The sequence below is a fragment of the Nelumbo lutea genome, chromosome 3, assembly GCF_056320005.1.
Source record: "Nelumbo lutea isolate HS-2025 chromosome 3, American lotus-T2T, whole genome shotgun sequence".
Lineage (NCBI taxonomy): Eukaryota > Viridiplantae > Streptophyta > Magnoliopsida > Proteales > Nelumbonaceae > Nelumbo > Nelumbo lutea.
The window spans coordinates 22,334,278-22,352,192 of record NC_142686.1 but is presented as its reverse complement, the minus strand read 5'-3'; the positions used below and the strand labels follow the sequence as shown (position 1 = coordinate 22,352,192).

Below are 17,915 nucleotides of genomic sequence, written 5' to 3'. Positions count from 1 at the left end.
GCGGTATCCTTAAATTTTCTGACAATTGACTACCTCTACCTCAACTACATTAATATTCGTTAATGTTCCATCAAAATTCATACACACGTGACACCACGCAATATATGATTTTTTTTCAAAACCCAATTTTACCCTTTGTCCCTCTCCCTTCTCTTTCACCATCCACTCCCTGTTTCTTTGCCGCCATCATCACCACTATTGTCGTCTGTATCTAACCACTTTCGTCGGCGACTTCTTCTTCACCCTCTTCCTTTCCCTCTCTCTCCCCATCGAACTGAAACAATCACCGGAAACTTCACTATTCACCTTCATCTGCCGTTTTAGATGCAGGGGAGAACAATGATATGGAACAACGAAACCAATGGGGATTTCTAGTAAGGGAGGTTCCAGGCGGAGGAAGAGAGGGAATAATGTACCCAACTTAGTCGAGGCTGATCTCGGTGACTGGGCTGATGCCGGTGAGAGAACGAAGGGGAGAGAGGGAGCGGCGATGAGCTCCAAGTGCATGGAGGGAGCCTTTCGCAGATGCTGCAACGAGCTCTGAGTGCGACGGCTGTGCCGAGAGGGATCGGCGACGAGCCCTTCGTTGTCGTTGCAGTAGCGGCAAAGGGCTCCCTCCTCTCTTTCTCTCTTCCTCCCCTTCGTTGTCTCTCTCTCCCCCGTTCTCTCTCACCCATGTTTCATCAACGGAGAGAGGCGACGAGCTCCAAGTGCGTGGAGGGAGCCCTTCGCCGATGCTGCAACGAGCTCTGAGTGTGACAACTATGCCAAGAGGTAGCGGCGACGAGCCCTTCGTTGCCATTGCAGCAACAACGAAAGGCTCCCTCCTCTCTTTCTCTCTTCCTCCCCTTCGTTGTCTCTCTCTCTCTCCCCGTTCTCTCTCTTCCTCCCCTTGGTTGTCGTTGCAGCAGTGGCAAAGGAGGGGCTATTTGATGTAGCATAGAAAGTGGGCAACTTTGCTTAAGCGATCAACTAAAACAAAAATAACATCATGCCCAAAAGAAATAGGCAACCCCTCAATAAAGTCCATTGATATTGCAGACCAAACTTTATCATGGATAGGTAAGGGCTGTAGGAGACCAGGATAAGATGAGGAATCATATTTGCAAATTTGACATGTACTACAGGACCGAATGTATTGGTGAACATCCTTAGACATTCCCTTCCAATAAAATAGTGACTTAATCCTCTACAAAGTTGTTGCACGACCAGAATGGCCTTCAAATAGTGAATCATGCATCCAGTTAAGAATACACTGCTTAAGAGTAGCAGAAGAACACGCAACCAATTTTCCTTTTCTGCGCAACTGACCATTACTCCAAGTATAATGAGGATGAGCTGTTGGATTTTGTTGAAGCTCAAGGATCAGCTTCTGTAAAGCTGAGTCAATATTCCAAACCTGCTGCAACTGTTGATACAAATATGCATTCAGTGCACTCAAAGCCAATAACAAAAGTTCTGAAGATTGCATCCTTGAAAGAGCATCCAATGCCTTATTTTCCTGCCCCTTTTTGTACTGAATTTCAAAGTCATAATCCATTAGTTTTGTCATTATCTCCTGCTGTGCTGGAGTAGAAATCTTCCGCTCCAACGAATATTTGATGCTCTTTTGATCTATCCTTATAATAAAATGTCTATTCAGTAAGTATGTACTCCACTTTTAGACCACAAACAAGACAGCTAGCAACTCTCTTTCATATACTAATTTTGCTTGATGCAAAGGACTGATGGTGCGACTTATATAAGAAATAGGATGATTATCCCACACAAGAACTGCACCAATACCCACACCTGAAGCATCAGTCTCAATGACAAAAGTCCTGGAAAAATCAGAAAGAGCTAGAATTGGAGCAGAGCAGAGAGCTTTCTTCAATTGATCAAAAGTCAATTGAGCATGTTCATTCCATGAGAATTGATCTTTCTTAAGAAGATCAGTGAGAGGTTTAGCAATATGACCATAATGCTGCACAAACCTCCTATAATATCCTGACAATCCCAAGAATCCCCTCAGTTGTTTCAAGTTAGTAGGTGGAAGCCAATTCTTAACTGTTGAAATTTTAGCAGGGTCAGTAGCAACCCCTTGGGAAGAAACAAAGTGCCCCAACTACTCAACTCTAGAAGCAACAAAGGAACATTTGCTTCTCTTAACATACAAAGAATGCAGTTGTAGCAACTCAAAAATAGCTTCCAAATGATGTAAATGAGTCTGCAAATCTGGACTATACACCAGAATATCATCAAAAAAGACTAAGACATATCTTCTAAGATGTTGCTTAAAGAAATGATTCATCAAACTCTGAAATGAAGATGGAGCATTTGTGAGGCCAAAGGGCATCACCAAAAATTCATAGTGCCCTTCATGTGTCTTAAAAGCTGTCTTGACTACATCCTCTTTATGCATTCGAAATTGGTGGTAACCAGATCTTAAATCCAGTTTAGTAAACACACTAGCACCAGATAACTCATCCAAGAGATCATCCAAAAGAGGGATAGGGAACTTATCCTTCATAGTTCTATTGTTTAATTCCCTGTAATCTATACAAAGGCGCCATGAACTATCTTTTTTTCCCACTAGAACAACAACGGAAGCATAAGGACTTACACTAGGTTGTATAATACCTTTTCTCCAACATTTCATTCACCAACTTCTCAATAATGTTTTTCTGTAAAGAATGGTACCTGTATGGCCTCTCATAATGTGTTTCATGTATCCCAGCTGAAGAAGAGTTATTTGAATGTTGTTGCTTCTGATTTGCCCCCTCTCATGGTTCCATCTAATGCCCCAAAAGTCCCTGAAGCTATTCTTGATCATCAAATGGTCAAGCGAGGGAATGTGACTGCTACAAAGGTCCTGGTCAAATGGCAGAATTACCCTCCTGAAGCTGCCACTTGAGAGTTCTATTATGATCTCTACAAGAAGTATCCTGGGTTTAACCTTTGAGGACAAAGGTTCTTGAGAGAGAGGATTTGATGTAGCATAGAAAGTGGCAGGAAATTCTGTTGGAATGCTAGATAGTTATGTTCATTGTATTAGTTGGCATGAGCTGGCGGTTAGTTGAACTGGTGATTGGACGAGCTGTTATAAAGCCCTTGTACTGAGTCGAATGAATACAGAAAAATATACACATACATTCTCTCATTCCCTTCTTCTTCTCTGCTTCTTTCATTTCTTATCTCTGTTCGTGTGGTTTTCTTGTGCTAACCATACCTGCAGGATAATTCAACAGTTCTCGGAGTGCTCCACAACCTGGGCTGCATCACTATCGAACTACAATGAGCCCTTCGTCTCCATCAAGTTGTAATGTTCCTTGGCGTTGTTGTTGACTTTCTGGAAGCTACTTGCTGCTTGTTCTGAAAGCTACTCTTGTTGCTTGTTCCCTGCAACGTTGCTTCTTGCTCCATTGTCTCCATCGAGCGGCAACAAGCCCTTCGTCTCCATCGAACTGTAACGTTTCATGCTGACTTTCCGGAAGCTACTCTTGATGGTTGTTTTTTGAAAGGGAGGAAAACAAGGAGGGGCTATCTGGGTAGCGAGATCTAATCATAAATTTTCTCCATTCCTCTACCTTTCCCTTTGTTAAAGTTTTATTTCTATAGAGTTCTTCAAATCTAATCATGAATACGGTATTGCATCCCATAAGTGTCACCACAGCCACCATGCTGTTGTCGTTGTCGTTGCCATTGCCAATTCTGGCCTTGCTTCATTGAAGAGGAAAAAGAGGGCAAATTTAACATTTTATTTTCTTCCGTTGGCGACAATTGTAAGAAAACTTAAAGGTACCGCAAGACAATAGCTAAATAATAGGATACCACGTGTCATTACGTTAAGGATAGTTTAAGATATTTACCCTAAATTATAATAGTTATGTTAAAATATTATTTTTTCCCATCCGTCAAGTATTGTCAGCATCCATTCGTGTGAAGAAAGAGAACCCATCATCTAACGGTCACCGCTGCAATGTCTTGCCGACAGTTAGAAACAACCTTTCATGTATTGGGTCTCAGAGGTGGAAGGAGTGGCGATAACAGTCCGAGAAGAGATTTTGGGTCTACCATATCAAATCTGCAGCAGCGGCTACGATGTGAACACTAGAGCGATGAGAGCGGTGATGAAAATAGTTATCTGGAACAAATTTTCCCTATGTAAATGGATAGTGCCCTAGTTGTTTTTCAATCTTCATTTTCTCTCATTTTTTCTACCTTTATCTCTCATTCGTTCTGTAGAGAATTATTTATTAGTTAGTATTAATAGTTTGTATTAGTTTAGTTAGTTAGGTTATTAAAACAACTCATAGCAAACTTTGCTGAGCTGGATTAGTTTGTTACTCTTCTCTCTCTTCTTTCTCTTTCCCACTCTTACATGTATATAATGTAGCTTTAGTTGTTGTTTTCGATCAGTTTCTTGTAATAAAGAATTTCTTCTTCTTCTTCTTCAATATTTTCTCTGATTTTCTTGCTTTCTATTCATGGTATCAGAGCCACACTAGATCTTGGGCTCTTTTTTTTATCAAGTTGATAATTGAAGAACGATGGAGGCTGATCTTGATGTTTCGGTGACAAGAGCAGGAGAAACACCAAACAATAATGGTGGAAATCTTATCAATGGCATTGGTACGGGAAAAGAATCTAATACTGGAAGCAATAATGGAGATCCTCTGTTTTTACAGAATTCAGATCATCCAGGCATGATATTGGTGTCTAGTCCACTAACTGGAAACGACTATTTGACATGGAGTAGATCAATGAAGATCGTGCTTGGAGCTAAGGTGAAATTAGGTTTCATCAGTGGAAGTTGCAAAGCACCAGAACCTGATTCACCTACTTTTGAGCAATGGACAAGAGTGGATTGTATGGTAACTTCTCGAATACTTAACTCTATTTCTAAGGACATTGTTGATGCTTTTCTATACTCTACATCTGCTAGAGATCTTTGGCTAGAATTGGAAAAAAGGTTTGGAGATTCAAATGGACCTTTACAGTATCATTTGCAATGAGATATTAGTACAATTAATCAAGGAAATCTAACTGTGGCACAATATTATACCAAACTAAAGAAACTTTGGGATGAATTGACATGTATCATGCCACTTCTTCAATGTACTTGTGGTGTAGCTAAGAGAATGTGTGACATTACTTCTTCCAATAGGCTGATGCAATTTTTAATGGGACTAAATGATTCTTATGATCATATTAAGAATCAAATCCTACTAATGGATCCACTGCCTACTGTTAACAAGGCATATTCATTGGTGCTTAGGGTGGAAAAACAAAGAGATGTTCACGTTGCTTTTGCTGAAACTATTGATGGAAAGGCTATGCTTGCTAAATCACAGAATTACAGAAAAGATAGAACAGAAAGAGGTGCTACTAGGACACCACGAGGTTATGGTAGATCCAAATTACAGAAGCAAGATTATGACAAAACTGAATATAGACACTATGATCATTGCAATAGAGATGGTCATACAAAGGAAACTTGTTTCAAGATTCATGGGTACCCCAATTGGTACAAGGAGCTGAAAGAACAAAAGGGAAACACTCAAGGAAGAGGTAAAAGAGGCTTTTCATGAAGATACAGGGCCAATAATGCTTATCAAGGTGATACTCCTCTAGATGTAGATACTGAGTTACCAGCTGACCAAAATCAAGATCAAGCACCTCATCTCAATAACATGATTCGACAAGAGCTCATGAATATTGTCAAAAGCAAAATGACTGTTGATAGCAACCATGTCAATTTTGCTCACCTGGATACTTATGCAGGTATGAAAGTTCAATATGCTTTTAACTCTAAGGATAGTGCACTTGTTATGTTAGATGAAGGAACTTGGATAGTTGATACTGGTGCTTCAAACCACATGTGCACTGATTTAAAATTACTTTCTCAACCTAAACCAGTAACTCAGATCATACCTATACATTTACCTAATGGAACCATAAAATTTGTTCAACATATTGGCCATGTGAAACTTAGTCCTGATCTGATTTTGACAAATACTTTACACATTCCCTCTTTTAAATTCAATTTGTTATTTGTTAATAATTAGTCATTATAAACAACATTAAATGCACTTTTTACCCTACCTATTGCTTGTTGCAGGACATGAAGAATGAGAAGATCTTAGCAGTTGGTAAAATGATAAATAACTTATACATTTTAGACAAGTCCTCCTTTTCTGCTAACAGAATTCAATCATTTGTTTGTAATAAGGAGTTTGCACACTGTGCTGACTCAAAATGCTTGCAATAGAACCTTTCAAGCTGCTACATATTATAAGTCACATTTTTTCAATAAAACTTCTATTCCTGGATTAGTTCTTTGGCATAATAGGTTAGGACATGCATCTGTTACAGCCTTACAACACCTTGATTTTTTTCCCGCCAATGCATCACTACCTATTTGTGAAATCAGTCCTTTGGCTAAACAACAGAGATTGCCTTTTCCAGTTAGTAAAATTCATTCAGAGAGCATTTTTTACTTGATGCACTTGGACTTATGGGGCCCTTATAAGCATCCTTCAATTACTGGTGCACATTATATGTTTACACTTGTTGATGATTTCAGCAGAAGTATTTGGATATTTTTGCTTAACCATAAAATCATGACTGTATCTTCATTCATTACATTTTTCAAAATGATTGAAACTCAATTTCATAAGAAAATTAAATGTATCCGTTCTGATAATGGCACTGAATTTCTCAATAAAGATTTTCAAATTGTTCTTTCTGACCAAGGTATTTTGCACCAGAAAAGTTGTGTTTATTCTCTACAACAAAATGGTGTTGTGGAGAGAAAACACAAACACCTACAAATTGCAAGGTATTTGATGTTTCAAACAAACTTACCAAAAATATTTTGGGGACATGCTTTACTAATGGCCACACATATTATAAATTTTACATTGGAAAACACCTTTTGAAGTTTTGTATAAAAGGAAACCTGACTATGAATATCTAAGGACATTTGGCTGTCTTTGTTTTGCTTCAAACACTCAGCCCCATAAGGACAAGTTTGCACCAAGAGCTCTTAAATGCATTTTTCTAGGTTATAGCTTAGGACAAAAAGCTTATAGACTCTATGACCTCAATGATAGAAAACTTTTTATCTCCAGGGATATTATATTTAATGAAAACATTTTCCCATATCGTTCTTTTTCAGCTAAACCTTCTACTTGTCCCTTACCAATTGTAGATCCAATTTCTAATTCTGATTTTCCTGTTTCTTCTACAATTCCTATTCCCAATTCAACTACTCCTGCCGATTTTGTTCCCCAAATTGAATCTAATCCTGTTTTGCCTACTCCTGATGATACTTCTCCAACTCCTGTTTTGTCTCCTTCTACTCATTCAACTAATCATTCTTCACTTACACTTCCTACATTACCTCATATGAGACAAAGCACAAGAATAAAAAACAAACATGTTTGGCTCAAGGACTTTGTTACAAATTTGTCAATTTCTGAACATTTACCTACTTCTAATACGGTCTCATTACCCCCTACTAGTTCCAATTACAACAACCTACTTTTCCCTATACACAATCTCCATTTTTTGATAGTGCATATTTGAGTTTTTTAGCAAATGTATCAACTATTCCCGAACCTAAGTCTTACACTCAAACTAGTACTCATCCAGAGTGTGTTAAAGCTATGAACAAAGAGCTAGAAGCTCTAGAACAAAATCAGACTTGGGAACTGACTGCTTTTCCTAAAGGGAAGAAAGCTATAGGCTCAAAATGGGTTTTTAAGGTTAAGTTGAACCCTGATGGTACCGTTGAAAGGTACAAAGCAAGGCTTGTAGCTAAAGGTTATCATCAAATAGCTGGCATTGATTATTTTGATAGTTTTAGTCCTGTTGCAAAGCTTGTTACTGTTAGAATTTTTCTAGCAGATGCTACTGTTAAGAATTAACCAATACGTCAGCTTGATATAAACAACGCCTTTCTCCATGGTTATTTGGATGAGGAAGTTTATATGCTTCCACCAGAAGGCTATCAGAAGGCACAAAAAGGAGAGGTTTGTAAGCTAAAAAGGATCACTTTATGGCCTTAAACAGGCTTCCAAGCAGTGGAATTCTGAATTTTGCAATAAGCTTCAACAGTTTGGGTTTTTGCAATCCAAACATGACCACTGTCTCTTTGTCAAGCATACCTCCAACTCATTTTTAGCTCTCCTTGTATATGTCGATGATGTGCTTGTGACAGGTACAACTGAGAGTGAAATTATCTCAATAAAACAATTTCTTAATTCTGCCTTCACAATTAAAGACCTTGGCTATGCAAAATACTTCCTCAGGCTTGAAATTGCAAGGAGCACACCTGGTACTTATATTAACCAACGGAAGTATGCCTTGGATATACTCTAAGATGCAGATTTATTAGGGGTTAAACCTGCTCAAACTCCTCTTTCTAAAGTATTGAAGTTTTTTTATAACAGTCCTGCACTACCTAATCCTGATAGGTATAGGAGATTAATTGGCAGATTGTTGTATTTAAATCTCACCAGGCCTGATCTTTCTTATGCTACCCAACATTTGAGTCAATTTGTCAGTTCCCCAACTCAAGATCACTAGAGTGCAGCTGTTCACTTGCTCAAATACCTTAAGGGTTGTCCCAGCAAAGGCTTGTTTTTCTCTTCTTCCAGCACGTTTGATCTCCAAGCTTACTGTGATGCAGATTGGGCATCTTGTCCACAAACCAGAAAGTCACTTATAGGCTACTGTGTGTACCTGGGCTCTTCACTTATTTCTTGGAAGACTAAGAAGCAAACAACTGTATCCAGGTCCTCAGCCGAAGCTGAATACAGATGTCTTGCCACTATAGTCTATAAAGTCCAATGGATATCCTACATTCTTGCAGATTTTCGAATCCCTCTCTAGCTCCCCATCCCTCTTTGGTGTGATAACCAAGCTGCATTACACATCACAGCAAATCCAGTCTTTCATGAGCACACAAAACATCTAGAAATCGACTGCCATTTGGTGAGGGACAAGTTCAAACAGGGCTTTGTTAAGCCTCAATACATTTCTACACATGCTCAAATAGCAGACATCTTACAAAGTCAAGGTCCTCAAACTTTGCTGCCTGTATTAGTTTGTTACTCTTCTCTCTCTTCTTTCTCTTTCCCACTCTTACATCTATATAACTTAGCTTTAGTTGTTGTATTCGATGGTTAATTGTAATAAAGAATTTCTTTTCTTTTTCAATATTTTCTTGGTTTTTTTATCTCTCTATTTCTTCCTCACCCCTGTTTTTTGTTTCCCTCGTTGCCCACATCCCGGCGATTCAGGTATGGTTAAATAACCAACAAATTATCGAGTTTTTAATATTTGTTGATTTTAATTTGCGGATTTTAAAAATTTTGGTAGAAGTTCTTGATCGAGATGGCAAAACGTCTCATCTCTCGCTTGTTAAAGATTTTGATTATATATTTGTTGTTTATGAAGGTTTCTGCAAGCTGAAACGTTAAACTTCATCTTCTTCTCTCTTTCCCGCAATGTGCCTCACTGATACCATCTATAGTGACTCGGCTGGAGGAAGCATTCAACACTCCGGTGTTGGAGGCATACACCATGATGGAGGTGTCACTTCGGATGGCGACGAATCCATTGCCTGAGGTTGCAGATGTGGAGTCCGGGTACGAGACTCAGGTGTATGATCGACTCAAGTGAGCGATCATACTGTTGGTGGAGATTGTGGTCGCGCGGTTTGAACTTTCCTTCTCAGTTCTAACGATGCGCCTGTCTACTCGAACCGTGGTCCTATTATCGGCGGACTCGCCTTTAACCTGAATCTTCTTACGCCGCACCTGCGTTTCAGATTGAAACAGGGGAGGTGAACAGTAAAACCACCTCCTGTGGGTTTCATCTTCCAATACAAGTCACGTCGCCCAATCGAACCACTTCAGCTCCGTGAACGGCTTGCCTCCTTATGCAGAGGCCATCATGCCACAATCATCAAGCTTCCAGGAATTTCCATCTCCGGCGACCACATCTGCTTTTCGTAGACGAGGTCTGGTGGCAGTTTGTTTTGGGGATTTCTTAATTTGTTCTGGTGGTAGTTTGCTTTGTATTAGCTTCACTTCTTTGTTCTCCTCCGTCTTTTGCAGACTTTGAAATCTTCACGCATTTATAGAGAGTTAGTTTGGTCTTCTCTTGGCTCTTCATGGTAGAATTTGGGGTGTGGTCATCACGCCAGAATCGAAACCATCGTCAAAATATAAAATATCAAACAAGCGGATCATGAAAATTGAAGAGACGAGAGGTTACATGGCGCCGGAAGGGATGAGAGGGTGCCTGTGCTATAAAGGTAATATTGGATTTTAAAATTTATAACAAATCATGGAAAAAAGTGGTTTAAAATAATAGTTAAATATTAAAAGTACAGTTTGTTAATTAGCTAAACAGCAGAGATAATTTAAAAAAATTGCCTCCAATCTGATCAGACGTTCTGCACTTTTTTTTGTTCTCTCCCCATCCATTCTCCCCTATTCCACTGTCCGCCGGCGACAATAGTTAAAATGAGTCAAATGACTGAAGAATGCTTTGCTAAGTATCAATATATGGACAATGGTTAAGTAAAAAACTATTCTTTTCCAGTTTTCCATATAACATATTTACTCTAGCTGTTTAAACTTATAAACAAATGCACAGCCACAACAATCGCATTGTGGGGCGCGGATGTGAACTCAAAAAAAATCTTCGATAATTAAGAATCTTTAATAATAATAGTAATCACAATATGCACACTTTGGAATTTGGAAACAAAATCATCCAAAATGGAAAATTAGATTCACATCACTCAAATTTCAAAAATCTTCTAGGCCCACTCCAATGAAGAATCTCTCTTAATCTCTATCCATTGCTCTACATATATATAGATCATCATCACTCATCCTTATCTTCCGTTAATCAGGACCCTTAATGATCCTAAATCATCTGTTCAGTCTTTTACGCTGTACAGCACCCCAGTCAGAACTCGATCCAAGAAGCTCCTTCACTTGCATCACTGTTCTCCTTTTATCTTCTTGTCTCCGTTGCTTCTCACTCTTTTGGTCTCTCTTTTTTTCTGATCCCTCCCATTCCATGCATCCGTCATCCCACTTATATACAAGAAGCTTCCGCCATGAACGATCATGCATCAATCTTTACAATGCCGACTGATTAATTAGCTGTCCGGAAATAATGGCTCATGGCGGAACAAATCGTAGGGCACCCACAAGCTATCCAACGGGCACGGCCGTCTTGAGTCCAGTCTCAGCCATGGCTTCCCCTTCCCACTCCAGTGTAGTAGACTCACCGGTCCGGGGTGCAGATCCCTGCACAAACCTTCCAGATTATCCCCACCAAGACCATGCTGGTTCCAACTGTGCTCCACCCCTCTCACATCTCCGGCAAAGACCAGCAAAAATGGAGGCAAGGAGCCCAACTCGTATATTCGCTGCCGCTTCTGAATCCTCATCCATGATTCTAGCTTCTCTGTGTATTTCCCTTCCCTCCATCTGCGGATATTGATGACCATCACGCCAGTATTGAAATAACACGGCTCTCGGCCTCGAAACGTTTGGGAGAAAAATGGGTCGAACCAGAACTTATCGTTGAAGTAGCTGGTGAAGTTGGCGTGGCAGTACTCGGGTGCGCCCAGAACGTGGGTGCCCAGTTCGATTTCCCAGAGCTTAGCCACGTCGTCGACCACAATGAGATCAGAATCGAAGTAGATAATCCGACGGATGCCGGAGGGGAGGAGATCGGCCAAGTAGATTCTCGCGTAGTTGAGGGGTTGATCCAGTGCTCGACGGATGGAGGATGAAATCTTGCCTTTGACGAGATTGGTGTCGAAGTGGTAGACCTGGAAGTTGAGGTACGGGAAGGTGGTAAGAATGGTACGTCGCAGCTCTGCTCGGCGGTGAGAGGCAAGGAAGTGGAAGACTATGTTTTCAGGACAGGAGGCGTGCTTGAGGACGGAAAGGACTCCGGCAACAGATCCACGGAGGTAGGTGGTGTCGAGAGTCATGGCTATGTGGATAATGGATGATGGGTCTGCTTTGGGACACTCGATGCCGTTTCTAAAGGCTGGAGCTTCTCTGAACTTGGGGAGGCCTCTGGTGGTGGTCAACGGCAGGGGCTTGGTGGCGCCGGTGGCGGATACTAGAAGGAAAGGCAGGACAACGAGAAAAAACCGAAGTTTCGGCGACATCGTGGGTGGTGGTGCGGTGGTGTAATCCAACAAGAGAGAGAAGGAAAAAATTTGTGACAAGCCAGGCTGGAGACACGAGTCTTCTGTCTGCGAAAGAGGAATTTTATGGTACTGAACACCCCACCTCCTGCCGTACATAATATCGATTTTGACGATTCAAGAATAGACGGTTGAGATTGATGGTTATGATTTTTTTGAAACGTGTCGAATGGTGATCGAGTGTCCGAGTATCTGGCGAAATTCTCAGTGTGAGATGTATACACAGTTGAATATATCGTAAGGCGTTTGTTGGGCGCAATGTGAGACAACGGAAGAGTTGTTATGTGGAAGAGACGGATTTGACGTTTTCACTGCGGTTGCTTAGCTGGAGAGCTCATGTCCGGGGCTTTCTCAATACTTGCATTTCAGCATTCGTATGAATTCTGATAAGACCTGTTCACGGGCGGGGTAATCCGATGGTTCGGCCCGGCCCGGCCCGTACCTCGGTTGGGTTTGGTCATGTAATGAGGCCCGCGGGTCTGACTTCGGGCATAAAAAATTGTGTTTCGGGCCGGATTCGGGATTTGTCAAAAAAATCCGGCCCGAATTCGGTCCGGTTCGATTCAGCATTATATATTTTATAAAATACATAATGTGCATTTTATATATTTATATAAAATATATAAATAATATAATATTTATTGAAATATATATATATATATATATTTATAATTTAATATATATATAGTTTTTTTTATTTTTTCTTTATAATTTATCTCTCTATTCAGCCGCTTCATTAGTAGTAATAGCATGGGCTAAATTTTGGATTCGGGCCCAAGCCTGGGCTTCAAGCTTTTCATTAGGCCGGGTTCGGGCCCAAGTTGAAAGTCCGATGGTCAGACTGGGCTCGGTTTCGGGCCTTAGAAAAATCTCTTAATACAGAATAAAAGACCGGTCCAAACCCAATCCATGAACAGGTCTACTCATAGATGATCTGGTTTGGCCTTTTGGCTTTTGTGACACCTTTTCACGGACTCTGGGGACCCACACACCCACACACCCACACCCACACCCATTTTTAATGGTTATTGGATGGTAATCCCAGACACTGTTGCTGGCATTTTGATTCTTTGAATCCACTGCTGACTGCTATGTCACGGATCACATTTCCAAAAGTTGCACTCTCTTGCCGACAGGGGTGGGAACTGGGAAGATGCTTGATAGAGCCGACCCAGTAACCAGCTATTTTATGGATTTTTAGTCTTAAACCAGAGTCTTTTGATTTTTAGGATTTATAGATAAATAATAAAATAAGATTTCTATCCATAAAAAAAGTAATTATTAAAATAAATAAATAAATAATAAAAGTAATTATTAAAATGGGTGAAATAGTCCATCAGTTTTGTAAAAATTTTTTCTAATCGGAAAAATTACTTACTCAATTGGGATATGAATAAGTTTTACCCAGCTGTTCAACTAAAAAAAGGTGAATAAGTTACTTACTTAATTGGAAGATGAATAAATTACTTATTCAATTGGAAAATAAATAATAAAAAAGTTATTCAATTTTTCTAACCTAAAGAGAGGTGGCAGGTTCACAGCTGCTCACCAGACCACTACTCCACTAGAGCTAGTTTGCAGTTCTAGGCCTAGTATCTCTGTTAAGTATAGTGTCTCTTACCGGATTTGGGAGTACCAAATATGAGTTCCCTCTACCTCTACAAACACTATATATTCTGTTGATTCATCCTGGTTGTATTGTCATTTGTCAAGTATAGGAACGCAACTTGGATTGAGAATTGTTTAGATTTTGAATGGGCTCGAAGCCAAGCCCAAGCCCATTGTGGTTAACTTTTCGATTCAATCAAGCAACCTAATTTGTACTACTCTACTAAACAATGAATTAGTAACACAAAAGTGTGCATATAATATAAATATTTGTGTATTTCAATTAAGGTTCAAAATGTCGTAATGTATCAATGTGTAATGTATACATCAATTTTCTGAGTCACCAAAATGCTAAATACGAAGAGTTAGGAATTCAAAACCTAAAATGCCCAAACATTTTAAGAGTTGTACTATTCAAGGTTTAAAATATTGGAAACATCAAGTGTATCAAAAATGTAATTTTGAGATATACGCCTTGGATACGTATGTATATTAGGAAAAAAATTAAGATATGCATGAAAATACTATAAATACTTTAATAAACCATAAAAATACATCAAAGACACTAAATATAATGCCCCAACGAGGTATAAATACATTAAATAAATAATTTTTAATAGATTTTATAAAGAAATACATCATAATAAATTATAATTTTCATTAAAAATCATATGTTTAACTATAATTTATAAATTATAATTCTTAAGTTTTATGGGATGGGAAAAGCCCAACTATCCTATCAACCATAAAACATGCATTGGAACAATTTATAAGTGGAAATATAATTAATAATTAATTTTTTAAATAACTACTAATTATTTTTAATTCAAAAAAATACAAAAAAGTCAAAAATAAATAAAAATTTGTACAATATATTAAAAAATAATAATTATTGAAAAAGAAATTTCAATTGCTCTATGGATATGATAGGCAAATAAAAATGCATTTTTAAAATTTTTGTTATTTTATATATTTCTTATTTCTTTTTCCCCCTTTATTACTTTTACATTTTATGTTTGTATCTATGCTTTCGGTGCTCAACACATAGCTGATACGGGCAGATACAAATATGATACAATGGATAAAAGAAATACAACAACACCTATTTCCCATCATATCTTGTATCGAACCTTTAAAGATATGATATGCCTTATATCAGACATATCATGTTGCAATTTTAAATTTTGATGTAACATGGATTTCAAATATTTGTGAGGGGTCTGATGAGGAGTTTAAAACCTAAAATAAACAAGGGAACAACTAAATTAAGTATAAAAGACAATGAAGATTGTATCAAGATTCAAAATTTGGGCATGATACATCTCATATAAAATGCATCATATTGTATTGGCATGCCATTAAAACATCAAATAATGGGTGTTTTCAGATTTTGATCTGTTTCAAGGGGAGCCGGGTAGGCAAGCCTAAAACCGATCCTTTGAAGCAATTTTGAACAAAAAAATAAATAAAAAAGATTATTTGATATTAAAACATTTAGATACTTATGCTCCTACATATGGATTGTTCCAAAAAAAAGGAGAAAAAGTCGAGATAAGGAGAATAAATTCCCATCCATATTCAGGATGTTTTTGCTTTTGTCAATCCAAGCACGTCCAAAATCTATACGAATGTTTGGAAAAACCGACAAAGATGTCAAAATCCACCAGCTGTATGAATATTATGAGAGGTGTCCATGTCTCCATGACGTATGGATTAGAAAATTCATGGGTTTTCGATTTACATTCTTTATAGGAATTCCAACCCCATCCATAAAAGTGCTTTTTCTTTTTCTTTTTCTTTTTGCAATTCCTATAGATAGGAATTGCGTAATGAATCAACTCCTCAACGACCGTAGGTTGGCTATATCATGTAATGTCATAAAATATAAGAATAACCGATACAATGAAATAGAAATATGATAATTAAAACAAAATAAAGAAATTTGATTACGTTCAAAAATAAAAAAGCTCAATTATTTTAGCATACCTACTAAATAAAATATTTTTAAATTTTATAATGGTTTAATTTACAGTATTGTAATGCTTAAAATACATAATAATGGAGAAAAAAATAGACGAGTAAACTTTCTTTTTTAATAAGAAAATATAAGTGATGATTGTATAATATATTGAAAATCATTATTAATAAAAACAATATATCTATGTCTATATAAAGTATATAATAAGAATGTAGCAGTTTTACCATTTGATTTTTATTGGTGGTAGTATAACTTAAAATTATTTTTTTTATAAAAACATATTTACTGAAATATGAAGCTCAATTGTTCATTTAGAAGGTTCTGATTCATAGATTTTGCCAATTGATATGCATTTGAATTTCCCTAGGAACTCCAATTTACATAGTCCAAAATCATCTCAACATGAGAGAACTAGAGTTTTTTCCAAGGGTGCAAGTTGGGCGGGTTGGGCCAGGTTTATGGTCAGTCCAAACCCAATCCTAAAATTTAGGCTTAAGGCCCAAGCTCAAGGTCAAGCCTGATTTTCCTTATCTGAAACCAGTTCCCATTGTAATTTGATACACTCGAGTTGATCAATAAATCTACTCTAAAATGATATATGTACATATATATTTATGCAAATATGTAAATATATCTAAAATCCAAGCCCAACTATAAAAATAAAAAGCTCAAATTTTTGGGTCCGAACCCAGCTCAAGGACTAAAAAAATCCTAACCCATATTGTGTAAAATTTTAGACTGGGTTGGTTTGGGCTTGGGTTGGGCCCGCCCAAATTGCATCCCTATTTTTTCCAATTTTTTAAAAAGAAATTTCTTTCATAAAAAAAAAAAAAGCCAGATATAGGGCACATAACAATATGCGGCTGGATGCCTTGCAGAGATTTTGCTTGCAGGATATCCGTTAAGGCACCTAGGTGTTTAAAACTCTATATATAATATCAACTAAAAGCCTCAGATGTTCTTCACTTTTCAAGTAATAAATTTTCAACTACACATCGCATTAATTGAGAGAAGCCCAGTTGAAGGGTCACTTTTAGGAAGTTGGAGAAGCATCAAAGCCCAAAGGACCACACCTCTATGGACGACGGCTAACATAATTAGAGATTGTTGGAAAATAACTCAAGAAATGGATCAAATTCAGACATATGTGTGTGCATATGTTTGTATGTACATTATGGGTTGGGCCAAAAATATTGGGCCTGATCTAGAAATCTGCTCTTTTGTGCATTATATATTTCATTTGCACTGGTGTAAATGCATGGGAGTATGAAAGAGGTCGAGTGTAGATTCTGATTTAATTTTGTTATAAATTTGGCTTTGCCTGATTTGCTTGTGAGAAGTAACTGAAGAGACCTACACTTTAAATTAAAGAAAATGGAACTTTGAGAGTTATCTATAGAATTAATGTAAGAGCAAATGGATGTAGCCTTTGCTGATCAGTTTTTTTGCATGCAAAATTTACACTGCTAGCAAGTATAAAAGAAACAAGTAGAAATTTCGTATTATGTTAAAATACAAATCATAATTATAAACAAATAACAATAAAACTGAACCGAGTACAAATTTTGCACTCAATCAAGATTTGCACAACAAACAAATGCAGCCAAAAGAAGGAAACACATACAAAAAAAAAAAAAAAAAAAAAGAATTAGGAGCAATTCGTGCAAATGATGTAGGGTAAAAGTGCCTCACAACTCCAGTCAATACAAAAGAGATCCCTCTTTTGTTGGGCAACTTGTAACAAATTGGTTTGCACGTTGCACGCAGGTCAATGTGATGGGCCAGAATGGGTCCATGTGTTTCGGCAAGACACATGTTCTTCCATGGACCATGTGGCGAAATTCAATAGTCAATCCATTGTTCTCAGCCCATTTTCTTGCATACCTCCTTATTTCAAAGTACAATTCATGGGCCCTATGCTGGATTTTTAATTTGAATTGATTTTATTTTTATTGAAAGACATGTCACATGTGCCAATTTTCTTACATGAATCAGAAAAAAAAAAACTTGAGAGCCAGAATAAGGCCCATCTCTCTCTCTCTATATATATCTATCTATATTGACTCAGAATTTTATTTATTCCTTTTTTTTCTAAGA

At 37.8% G+C, this 17,915-nt stretch overlaps 1 long non-coding RNA gene and 1 pseudogene across 2 annotated transcripts; one reads left to right on the top strand and one right to left on the bottom strand.

Annotated features, from left to right (window-relative positions):
* Positions 1 to 9,168: 9,168 nt before the first annotated feature.
* LOC148863550 (uncharacterized) lies at positions 9,169 to 10,148 on the top strand. The gene is made up of 3 exons (XR_016109818.1): positions 9,169 to 9,287; positions 9,445 to 10,009; positions 10,107 to 10,148. It is a non-coding gene; the product is annotated as an uncharacterized LOC148863550 (long non-coding RNA).
* A 532-nt stretch (positions 10,149 to 10,680) lies between these two features.
* On the bottom strand, positions 10,681 to 12,845 carry LOC148863549 (putative galacturonosyltransferase-like 3 pseudogene; annotated as a pseudogene). The gene has a single exon (XR_016109817.1). The product of XR_016109817.1 is annotated as a putative galacturonosyltransferase-like 3 pseudogene (transcript).
* Between the last annotated feature and the right edge of the window lie 5,070 nt (positions 12,846 to 17,915).